Source organism: Cricetulus griseus, chromosome 2, assembly GCF_003668045.3.
Source record: "Cricetulus griseus strain 17A/GY chromosome 2, alternate assembly CriGri-PICRH-1.0, whole genome shotgun sequence".
Lineage (NCBI taxonomy): Eukaryota > Metazoa > Chordata > Mammalia > Rodentia > Cricetidae > Cricetulus > Cricetulus griseus.
In genome coordinates this window covers 327,933,138-327,946,315 of record NC_048595.1, presented here as the reverse complement: position 1 = coordinate 327,946,315, position 13,178 = coordinate 327,933,138, and positions in this window count along the sequence as shown.

Below are 13,178 nucleotides of genomic sequence, written 5' to 3'. Positions count from 1 at the left end.
CTCTCTTAATAAATACAAATCCGTCCCAACCCCTAGGTTAGATTTGCATGAGTAATAAATATTTTCTTACCATCTCATCGTAAATATTAAAAGAGCAAATTCTACACTGTCTATCCTGCAAACTTGAAGGTATTCCTTTATAATCTTTCTCTGAGCAGGAAGATGGGGAGGAAGTGGAGAAGGAGAAACTTAAGGCCCATGTCTTTTGTGTTCATTCCACTACCTTGAATTTCTCTTGCTGTTCTGGCCTTTAACCCACACTTAATGATTAAAGGTGATGATTAAAGGTGATGCTAAGTGACACTGTTTCTCTGGAAGTCTCATCTTCAGTTAGCCTCTGGGAGGAGGGTTGCAATTATCTATTTTCTTTTCTTTCTTATTTTTATTTTTTTGACCATGTTCTACTGGGATATCTGGTGGTAAGAATGTCCTGTGTTTACAAAATACAGCAAGAGACATGTCCAGGAGAACCAACTTTCCTTCAGTTGGGGATGGAAATGAAGTTGATCACTTTGTCCTGGGGCTTGGGGTGGGTAGTCCTGTTGCACCATTCACTAGCATAACTAGACCAATCACTAGCATAACTAACCTGACCTATTCTAATGACCCAGCACAGAATCAGAACAAAGGACATTTAAAGAAGGACAATCAAAACACATTAGACCAAAATTTGTACACTGGATGATCACACCAAAGTGAATGGTAGTGTATCTATTAGGCTGCACCACACTAGGCATGATTAGAGATCCTGGCACATTTAGCATACAGACCACCAAGAGTACAGTGCTGTTGATGGCTTGACATGTGAGATGTTCCCCACAGGCTCATGTGTTTGAACACTAGGACCACAGCTGTTTTAGAAGGTTGTGTTCTCTTGAGACAGTGGAGTATCACTGGAGGAAGAGGGTCACTGAGAAGTCTCAAGTTTTATAGCCAAGTCTCACTTCCTGTCTGCCCCATTTCCTGTTCTGTCACAACATGAAGAGCTGAGGAATCCGAACTGCCCACTCTTGACACCAGAAGCCTTCTGCAGCCATGTCTTGCCCTCCATGATGGATGGTAATCCCTCACATTATGACCACATAAACTCTTCCCCATTTAAACTGTTTCTGGCCAAGTATATGCTCACAGTATCAAGAATAGAAACGGAAGTCCAGGTGTCAGTTTTTGGTGAAACCTGCTCCATAGTGTTCCTGAGTGTGGGTATTGCATTCCTCTGCTGACACAGATAGGCTGGCATGCTGCTGCTTCAATCTGTTTTTACAGCAGTGCTTCAGAGACCATAGGTCCACAAAATCCCCAAATCTCTTTTGCCCATGCCTTCCTTTCCTCTCTCAGTATTCTGCACCAACCCCCCCCCAAAAAAACAAAAAAACTGTAGGCAGAAGTTTCTGCCCCACCAGCTACTCCCAAATAACCACACAGAAACTTATTAATTATAAATGCTTGGCCAATAGCTCAGGCTTGTTATTAGATAACTCTTACATTTTAAATTAAGCCATGTTTCTTATCTACACTTTGCCAAGTGGCTTGGTACCTTTTCTCAGCATGGCATGCACATCTTGCTTCTCTATGTGTTTACTCAAGACCCCCAAACTCTGCCCTTCTTCCCAGCATTCTCTCTCAGTTTGGCTTTTCCCTCTACCTGTTCAGCTATGGGCCAGTTAGTTTCTTTATTAAACCAATCACAGTGACTTCTATTCACACAGTGTAATGGAATATTCCACAAAAAGAAAAACAAAAAACTTTGAGCTACTTAAACAGCACTCTCTCTCATTCTGCTCCTGAATGGTTATTAGACTCACTAGACTCCTCTATAGTCCACAGATAACACACAAGCTCTAGATTAAAAGTGTTGTTTTAAGTTTGCAGTGAATTTGGCATTTATTAATTTGCTCTTACCACGTGGTAGTGACTACAGAGAAGACTCTAGTACCATAATCCCTACACTTAAAAGCACTGGGGAGATAGGTCAGTGGGTAAAGTGCCTGCCACACAAATATAATGATCCGAGTTCAGATTCTCAATACCCAAAAGTTTGGAGTGAAAGCATACATCTGTCATTGCAGCACTAGGGGGGAGCCTGGCAGTCACATGGGAATTATTTGCTGGCCAGCTGTGCTGGTTACCTTCCTGTTGTGACAAATGTCAACAAAAAGAAGAAAGGGTTAATTTTGGCTGTGATTCAAGGGATCAGTCTATCATGGCAGCAAGTCCTGGTGGCAGGAGTTGAGGCAGCTGGTCACACTACATCAGCAGTTAGGAAGCAAGGTTCTAGGTGCCACTCCTCAGTAGGCTTTCTGCTAGGGCACAGCTCGGGAAATGGCATTGCTCAGCAGTTATGGTGCATCTCCTGTCTGCAATTAGCCTAGCCAAGGAAATCCACCACAGGAATGACCAAAGACTAGCCTGATCTAGATAATTCCATATAAACATGACCAGAGGCTAGCCTGATCTACATAATCCCTCACAGGTATGACCCAGAGGTTCATTTCCTTGGTAGCTTTAGGTTTTGTCAAATTGATAATCAAGGTAAAGCATCACCCGGGCCATTCTAGGTGGTGAGCTCCAGATTCAGTAAAAAGCCCTGTCTAAAGTAAGCTAGAGGCCAACTGAGGAAGAAAAACAAGGTTGAACTCTGGCCTCTACATGTCCATACAACATGTATGTATATCATACATAGTGAAACAAACATGCATATGCACACAAAGTCAAAAAAATAAATATACAATTTAGAGAGAAATCAGTATGGCTAATGTCACCTAGCTAATTTTGGAGGCAATGAGATGGTTTTTCCATTCTGACATCCACCCTTGCCCACCACTTTTCCCTGGAGTTACTAGTGCCTTTTTGGGATAGTCTCTCTCTCTCTCTCTCTCTCTCTCTCTCTCTCTCTCTCTCTCTCTCTCATATATATGTTACAATAATTAAAAGGTTCTGAATTTTGGAGTGAGGGGAATGGGACTTTTGAGGGGTGGGAGGGAAAGGTAAGGGTGATGTGGATCTAGTACTCATATATAAAGTTCTCAAATAACATTAAATATGAAAAATAGGAGCTAGTGGGGTGGTTCAGTAGTTTAAGCACTAGATGCTCTTCCAGAGGACCAGGGTTTGGTTCCCAGAACCCATACAGTGGCTCACAACCATTTGTGACTCTAGTTCCAGGGAATCCAATGCCCCTTCTGATGTCCATGGGAATTACATACATATATGGTTCATGCACACATATTCAGGAGAAATCCTCATACACATAAAATAAAATAAATTTAAGGCCATTATTAAGTTAAAGAATAAAGTGGCTCCAATAAGAACTAGTTGTCATCGTGCATACTAGGGCTGGGTATTTCAGCAGACTGAATACATCATCCAAGGCTGAGTTCTTTAGTCTTCTGCTCTGATGTCTTCAGCAAATTTTCAGATAGTTCCTTTCATGGCCTGGAGGCATCATTCCAGCCAGGATACCTTCAGGAATTATTGCCAGAGCCTAGAGGAGGGAACAGTCTTGTCCTCTCCCACTTTCCAAGACCAAGGGATCATTCTTCAGAATTCACCTGCACCTTACTATCATCTTCAGTGCCTGTCCTGACCCCTAATCACCTAGCAGGGGTTGGGGGCGGTTAGCACAAAAGGCTCAGGATCATCTGTGTGACCATGGTCATGGCAGCATCTCCCAGGAAACACAGGAACTGGATCTCATTGAAAAACTCCTGGTTTCTGTAGGTCAGGAAGATGGTGAAGGAGAGCAGTGGTAAGAATTGAGAGTAGGAATGACACTTTCTCAAAGGTGGAGTACCACTGTCTGCTCCCCACACCCTTTGTTTCTAGCTAAAAGATCTTAATCCTTCCACTGCTACCCCTGTCGTTTCTTGTTTTTCCTTTCCTTTCCTTTCCCTTTTCCTTTTCCCTTCCTTTTCCCTTCCCTTTCTCTGTTTTCTTTTCTTTTCATTCATCTTTCTTTCTCCTTCCTTCCTTCCTTTTTTTTTTTTTTTTTTTTTTTGATACAGGGTTTCTTCGTGAAACAGTCCTGGCTGTCCTGGAACTCACTCTGTAGACCGGCCTTGAACTCATGGAGTTCGGCTTGCCTCTGCTTCTGGAGTGCTGGGATCATAGGTGCCTGGACCTCCACTTCTTTAGTCACCTTTGGCTCCTTAGCTCCCTCTCTGCTTCCCACTCTTATCCAGTCTAAAGTCCTTCTTTCTTCCCCATCAATTTAAACCAATCATGCAGTCAATACCTGTTCATTTCCAATTTAATAAAAACCTGATATAGAGCAGACACAGAGCTAAGTCCTGAAAAACAAGGGAGAGGTTCAGTCCTGCCTCCTCTTAAACTCAGTTAAAACAATGGCCATGCACATGTCTGCAGAAATTGGGCACCTGCAGTTCAGCATGAGCAGGCAGCATATAACTAACTCAAAGTATCTAGCAACCAGAGCCTGAGGAGGGAGTGACAATTAATTTGGGAAGTGTTAGCCTCTAAGCATTGGTGGTGAGAAAGACATGACTAAGTCAAATAGAGTGAAGTGTGAAGTGGTACATACACACACACACACACACACACACACACACACACACACACACACACAAAGGCAGGAAATAGGAAGCATGTGAGACAAGGGAATGTGTAACACCAAAAAATAAAAGACCCAGAGACCAATATTGGGGTTCAAACTTCAAGCTGAAGATCAGAAAAGCAAAGCAGCCAGCCACTAGCTCTCACCTCTAGCTCAGGCTGAAAGGGCTGATTCACGCATGAGCTCTTCACCAAGTCTCAAACTGCTGCCTCTTCTAAGTGTGGCTGGAGAACGAATGCTTCATCTGAGACCTTGCTTCTGTCTTATATACTTCCCTAATGTTGGGATTAAAGGTGTGAGCTATAATTCTTTTAGACTGATTTCACTGTCATGTAGATCTTGGTGGCCTTAGACTCACAGAGATCTGTCTACCTCTTAATTCCCAGTCTTAGGATTAAAGGTTGTACCACCATGTCATAGCTTCTGACTGCTGGGATTAAAGGTGTGTGGTTGGCTTCTATAGCTTGTGGCTGACTTGGCTTTCTGAATCCCCAGGGAAGCTTTAATAATTCCCAAATTACAGGCATGTGACAGGTTTCCACCATGAGCATCTAGGTGGTTCTCAACCTTCCTAATGGCTGAAACCCTTTAATACAATTCCTCACACTGTGGTGACCCCCAACCATAAAATTATTTCATTGCAACTTCATAACTAAGTTTGCTGTGGTATGAACTGTAAATATGTGATAGGCAGGATATTTGATGTGTGACTCCAAAAAAGGGGTCATGACTCACAGGCTGAGAACCAAGGATCTAGGTGCTGCTACAGGCTACATGGAGGGTGCTTTAGTAGAGATGGAAATACAGGCCTGGTCCTGAGGACCAGATCTCTGAGTGATCCAGGAAGAGGCAACACTAATTGGTTGGGCTCATCCTCATCTTGGGATTCTCAGTGGTCAAAACTATCCGTCCCCCAGAGGGGTTTCTGCTTTAAAACTTCTGAGTGACATAATTAAGCCCCTATGGATGCTCCTTGTGATGACTGATCTCAAGCTCTGTGTTGTATTGTTTCATCCAATTACAAAAGCAGAGGGAAACACACCTATTAAGAGAATCCATCTGGGCAGTAGAAGGCTGAGAAGGTGCTGATTTCTGTCCAATATGTTACTGTTTATTTAGAGCGATACACTTTCCATCTGGTTTCATCTCTAATTTTTATGACATTTAAATCTTTATGCCTATTGAAGCTTTGCCAGTATCTTGGCTGGGGTTTCTAATGCTGCAAAGAGACACCATAATCATGGCAACTCTTATAAAGGAAAACATTTAATTGGGACTGGCTTAAAGTTTGAGGTTTAGTCCATTATTGTCATGGGGAAAAGCATGGCAGTATGCAGGCAGACACAGTACTGGAGAAGCTCAGAGTTCTACCTCTTGATCCTCAGGCAGCAGTAGGAGACTTAAACCTCAAAGCCTACCCCCACATTGACACACTTCCTCCAGCAAGTCCACACCCATCCCAACAAGGCTGTACCTCCTAATAGTGCTACTCCCTATGGACCAAGCACTCAAACAATGAGTCTGTGGGGGTCATTCCTATTCAAATCACCATAGCCAGCTTGTAATGACAATCACTACTCTGTTGTAAAAGCCAATGTCAGAGTTCCTTTACTGCTGAAGTGAAGTTAGTGCCTGGCTGTATATTCTTTTCTGGATTGACTGAAACTGGCCAAGCATGTCATCAGTTCTACTATTAACCTGATTAACCTTGACCAGGTCACCTGCTGGAAGACCTATAGTGGTATGAATCATTAGACCAGATGCAGTATATTAAACTGGTGTTGAAATTATGTTTGTAAGGCTAGACAGAGAAAATCAACACTATGGGGTCTTGAATGTCATCACCAGACTCTGGTGCATAAAAGTCAAATGGAATATTTATTAACACCCCTGGGGATTTTATTGCCACAAGCTGGATTGTGGTTTGATTATTTGATTTTCCATGGCAGAATGCACAAAATGCTCCTGGAAAAGGCTTTGTAGACAAGGGTATATTTAAACAAGATCTAAAGGTATAAGCAGAGAGGAGATAGTATTCAGGACATAAAAGCATCATGTAATTGAAGCAAAGGGTACCTGCCAATGATTGATGTGAGGGAGTTGTGAGAGCTTTAGTCCCGTGAGATCTATGTAATGATAGATGTATCATTACATAGTATGTCAAGAACTAAGAGCTGGATCCTCTAGGGAACTCAGGAAATTGTCACTATTCTTGAATGCTATGGTAATAGAGGTTCCATATTTCTAAACTTTCTCTTATTTTCCCCTCATCCATGCTTTTAAAAAATGTTTCCAGCCTACCCATTAGGTTTTTCAGTCACTGATCCAAGCAGTTAGTTTTAGAATATTTCCAAAGACATTCTTTGACCACTGAATACAATTCCATATCATACCAAATATGTTGTTCAGTAACATGGTAGCTGCCTGCTAAGTAGTCTTTTTGGTTGCTTGAACAGCAGCAACTATCCTTTGTTATGGTAAATCTTTCCGCCAAAAGCCACCCACCCCACCGCCATGTGTGTGCTCTACACCAGCCGCCTGCATGAGTTAGGGTCCCAATTAATGCACAGAGAGACTTGTATTAGGTACAAATGCTGCTTGGCCAATGACTAGGATTCCTCATCTATTAGCTCAGTCTTATTTATCATAAACCTATATATTTTATAAGACTTATAGAGGATGCCTTTCGCTGGCAGCCTCTCTTGCAGGTGGCTCACATGGTGCCGCTGGAGGAGGAAGGGGAAAAGGGACATTTCCTGTTTCTCTTTTCTTAAATATGAGCCACCTTGCTATGTCACTTCCTGCCTGGAACATCATTTCTCTCCTACATTTCCCAGAATCCCCTTTGACTCCTAGTCCTAACTTGCTGTCTCATTGGCCAAACAAGTACTTTATTGAATAATCAATAAGATGAACATACACAGTACATTCCCCATCAATCCTTGAATTTCAGCTCTATTCTTGACCTTGACTTCTGGGAAGGCAGGAAAGGCAATGGTGGAGTGACCTAATGGTTTCTGTCTTCCTGCCTAGAGGCTGTAAATGAACAGTGAGAAACAAAGTAGAGCCAGGAAGAAAGTGAGCGAAGTGTTAAGATGCCACTGAGGTGAGAGACTGCCTGCTTTCCTGATTAATGCAGGCTCTAGGTACAAGTGGTGCCTGCATGAACTGGACACAGCAAGTGCTTCCCATGGTACACTCATTCTGATTCCTGCTTCAGAACAATGACCACTCAAAAATCAAATCTCAGCCAATAGGACGTTTGAAACAACACATTTGCAAACAACACATTTGCAGGGTTCAGCTATAGAAGCCATGTTTGTTGGCTAAGCAATTCTAAGTAGCCAGCAAATGCCCTGCTGAACAGCTCTTCTGGTAAGAGGAGCTCCATCCTACCCCTGTTCCCTCAGTCCAACAGGCATACTGTGAGTAGTGCCACCAAAACCTTCCCTGCCTCAAGACCATGGTCCTCTGTCCAGGGGCACATGTCTGTAGTATATCTTTATTTTCTTGACTCCTTTTTCCTTTATAGCTTTATCCTGGTCTTTTTGTCACCATAAATAATTGCCAATCTATGATGATGTGAGTAGGTAAAGGAGATGAGTTTGAACTAGTATTTGCCATCCAGCTTTGGATTGTGAAAATGATCTGTGACATCTCTAAGGAAGGAAGGTAGCAGGGAGTAAAGACATTCCAATACTCTGCTTTACTCCTTAATCAACACAACAAGGAAGCAGTGATGAAGATGCTGTTGCAATTGTGGTTTGTAAATAATCACCATCAGTAGTTTGGCTGAGAAGTATTAGCTGTCAGTCTCCTTGAATATCCTTATTTTTGTAGCAATGAAATGGTGTGAACCACTATGTAGGCCATTTACAGTATTGGCTTAGTGATGTTGGAGAATGCAAAAGGGATCTAACAACTTTTTATGTCAAGTGTGCTGCGCACAGTGGAACACACCAGTGATACTAACATTTGGGACACTGAGGTTGAATATTTATCCTGAGTTCCAAGCCATCCTGGGTTACACAGTGAGTTCTAGGGCAGCCGGGGCTACTGAAGGAAACCTTGTTTCAAAGACTATCTCAAGTGCTTTTAACCTGTAATTGAAATGAGGAGAGAAAAGATTATCCAGAGGTAAAATTAGACCAGAGATACCTCCTGAAGGAATGGTAGCCCCTCCCACCTCCATATACACACTTCATACAGGATGTGGAGGAGGGTCTGATGACTTCTGCAGGGAGGTGTTCTCAAATACCTCCCCATTTCAAGACCTTCAGTGAACAATGTAGGGTCTAAATGTCAATCGACAACCATGGTTAATTGACTGGATTAATATTTAACATATGCTCTTCCTATATCTTTCTCTCCTCTGTATCTCAACAGCCAGCTACTTAGGATTTTGGAGACCAAAGACAGAAATCATAATTATCTCTAGGATTGCTTGTTTCAAAGTCAAATTCCACTGAAGAGCAATGGGGGTGCAGGGAGATAGAGATATAGAAACAGAGAGAGAGAGAGAGAGAGAGAGAGAGAGAGAGAGATGTGCATGCATGCATTCCCATGGGTCTTTCTGTGTCAGGACAGTAGGAACTGGAGATAATAGCATCAAGATTCAAATATAAAAGAAGACAGTTGGAAAAGGAACTTTTCCTTACCTGACCGCATAGGACAAACAGAATAGGCCCGAGGGAAACCTGTGATACACTAATGCAAGAAAAGGTATACATTTTGAAAATGGCCTATGAAGGGTCATGGCTCTCATGCCCCAGTGCTTTCTGAGCAAATGGCTTTCTCCGCTTCACTAGCCCATACCCTCTTTGGAGTGTCTTTATCTTTCTTAGCACACAATCTCTATTGTCATGTGTTCCTGGTACAATTCTTTGTCTTAAGACACAAAAACATGGAAACCAAAAGTGCCCCATACTTGGATCCCTGTGATTAACACTGAGACATGCAGGGTGGGGTTGGGGGGCAGGCTCATCTTATGCACACAGAACTCTGGAGTCCTATGCAAGTAGAACCCCAAACTAGGGCTCCAAGAATAAGCATGGATTTCTGAAATACCATATAAACCAGGCTCAAGGGACCATTAGGAGAACCACGGTGGTAGAAACAACAGCTTATCTAGCCTGGTACCCCAGTTAGCTTGGAAATGAGACCTTTTATTGTTGGGTAGCAGAGGGGAAGTTCCAGTAACAATGGAGATGAAAAGTTCCATCAGTTTTGTAAGATATGAATGAACTTATTTAAAGGTAAGACAATGTAGCATACCCACATTCATGAATTAAGGTTCATACCTACTCTATTGATTTGGTATGGAATATTTGGACATGTGGGAAGTGCTGGAAAACACCACTGGCATGAGAAGAAAATGTTCAGGGACAGTTCGACTGAAGCAGTATTGCGTGGCTAGTGCTCTTTATAAATGGGAAGATGTGTTTGGGATGATTGTAAAATTTTGCTGCTGTGGGTCCAGCTGGAAAAGTAAGTGTATTAATAAGCTCAACTTACCAATTTAGCCTCTCGGCATGAGGCACAGGCAGGGAAAAATGATTGTGGTCATGAACCTTGAAGGGAACTTCTTTAAAGGAAAGCTTTCCTGGAAGGCATACGCCAGGCACATCTTTTTAATGTGTGTGTGTGTGTGTGTGCACACGCACGTGCGTGCACGTCTATACAATGTACCATGACACATGTGGAGGTCAGAGAAAAACCTTCTAGAGTCAGTTCTCTGTTCTACCATGTGAGTCTTAGGAATCAAACTCAATTCCCCAGGCTTGGCAGCAGGTACCTTTATCCACCAAGAAATCTCACCAGCCCTCAGACACCACATGACTACAGACACTATTGTTCTTTGATGTGGCTACAGGGAACTGTGCAGTGGATGATATGGTTGCACTTAATGTCCTTTACTCTGCTGCCTAAGGTTTGAACATTATCTGGGGAACAAATCTGTGCTTTATTTATTTTCCATTTATCATAAGAAATGCATTGATTTTTATTTCGATGGTTTGTGAGAAGTTGGCAAAGCTTATTAGCAATAAAAAAAGATTTAAACCCTATCTAGGTTTAACAAGCTCAAAATGCAAGCAAACCATAATATTTTTATTAGGTTTTAAATGTTCTGACTGAATTACATTTCACTTTAGTCTCTATGGATTCTTCTTCTGTGAGCTTACCCAGCCAAAGAACAAAAATGTTCTGATAAACACTACCTATATAATGGATATATGTAAAATTGGCCTTCCTTGTCACTATTCCCTATACATTATGGCTATTTCCATTACTAGCATTTATACTGTATTAGGTATTGTAAGAAAAAATCTAGAGAGTATTTAAAGTACATGGAATACTGTACCCAAGCAGTGAGCAAATATTCCATTTTATAGAGGGTACCTGGGTATCTTTGCATTTAGATCAGTGGAATTAAGCCATCATGGATATTTGCAAGATTTCTGTATGTTCATTAGCAACTCGGTGGCTTTATTCAATGAAGTGAGCACCTATTGTGTTCCTAGCCCAATAGAGCTTGAAATGTGCCAGGAAGACCTTGCAATCCTCCATCCACAATCTGGTAGGAAGGACAGACAATAAACAAGGGCATATGCCTATGAATTTGTGATGTATTACAAAGAAAATTGAATGGAGCTGAGAGGATGGAGTGATAAATCTGTGTGTCCTTTACATAGACAAGGCATGGAGCCGAGAGGCCATTTTTAGTTGTTCTATCTACCCTGTTCTTATTCAACCAGGTATCATAAGTTCATTCACACTTCACGGTTTTTGCAAATGTTTCCTCCACCTGGATTTCCTTCCTCCTCCTCTCAAGCACCACTGAGATTCTTCACTGTTCTGAGCATAGCTCTACCAGCATGTGGGCATGTGCAGTGAACCATTCCAGGCCTCTGCCACACAGAGAACAAGGCCCGGGGAACAGACCTGTGTCTTCTTCCCTTTGAATCCCAGAAGCTTGAAACATGGAGCTCAGTGTTTAAGTAATTTTGGAACATCAGAACGATACAGTCTGGTCTACCAGATGGTTTATTTAAATGCAGGTGGCCCCTTCCTGGACCTACTTAGAAAGCTGTGTGTTTTATCTTGCATGTCATACAAGTGAATTGAGGGATTTTTATATAGAAAGATTGACATCATTCAGTTTCACTAGGTTATGAATATCAGTACTGATATGAGATCACTAACTAGGCTGTCACGTCAAAAAAAGGTCATTACTGTGGGAAATGTGTGCTGACTAAAGTGCCATTTAAAACCACATTATTTGTAAAAGACCAAATCATAAGTAGGCAGAATCAACCCATGCTTTTATTTTCGTTGCATATAAAAATTTTATATGAAGGTATTGATGTACAGTACTATCCCCATGGGCTGTAAGAGAGGCTAAGAAACCACTAACAGAATCATCTGTGATGCGCACACACAATTTACCACTCTGAAAACATACCCAAAGAAATAAAACAATTAAAAAACTGAAATCAGTAAAGATGTATTTTGTAAGTATAGTGTCCCGTTTGTACTGTTTAAAACAAAAGTAATTAAATTCCTTTGGGCCAGGGCTGCTAAAATCTACAGTTTGTGTCAAAAATAAAATGAAATAATAGGAGGCTCATTTTTCCTAGAAAAAAGATTCTGTCTTTTCACTGTGTCACACATTCTAAGGGCTGGGCTGTAGTGAGAGGTGGCCACATTTTCCACCAGGAAGCTCTTGTAGCTTTCAGGTCTAGCTATTACACAAGGTCACACTTACCACTCCTACAGGGACGTATGTTTTACAGAAACAATATTAGAGAGACATGAATTTGTTACGTTATGGAAATTGACATCATCATATAACTTTAAGTTAGATGATTTACATGTATATATTTAAACAGTGAATATGTATATGTATTATGTATTATACATATATAAATTTCATCTTGGAGAAAAATTAGTATTAAAATATAATTTTTGGCATGACAGGAAGCTGGTGAGCAGAGGACTAACCAAAATGAGTGACCTATGAATCCCATTTTCAATCAAATTCATCCACCTGTAAGGACTAGAAGCCAAAAAGCCATTCTACAATTACTGGAAAAGAATATTTACCCAGTACATGTTTGGGGGTAAGAAAAAAAATCCACATGTCCAGGTGAAATAGCTCCTGGCACTCAGCTGGGACACAGTCACCATCTGTGCAGTCTTGCTCCATGGAAACAGGAACTTAAGATCATGCATCTCAAAAGTGTCAGAAGGTTCTCCAGCTGTGATCTGTAGTTTTGTAAAATCCAGCTATTGCCAGAAATCCAATTAGTGAAGAGTGCGGATACAAAATACCCAGCCCGAGCCTCACTATCACCTTACTTTGAAATGCAGCAAAACAGAAGAAAATATTGGTTACAGTTAAGGCACAGCCCTGGGACCAAAGACCTGCAGCTATGATATTTAAATTTATATATCTTTATGTATTTTATATTTTTCTTGAATCTTCCATAAACAAGCTCTATGATGACAAGACTATATTACAGAAGAAAAGAAAAATGTACAAGGAGTATGTATACACACCATTCATTCTCTCACCAAGAGTTTCCAAATATGTCAACACCATCCC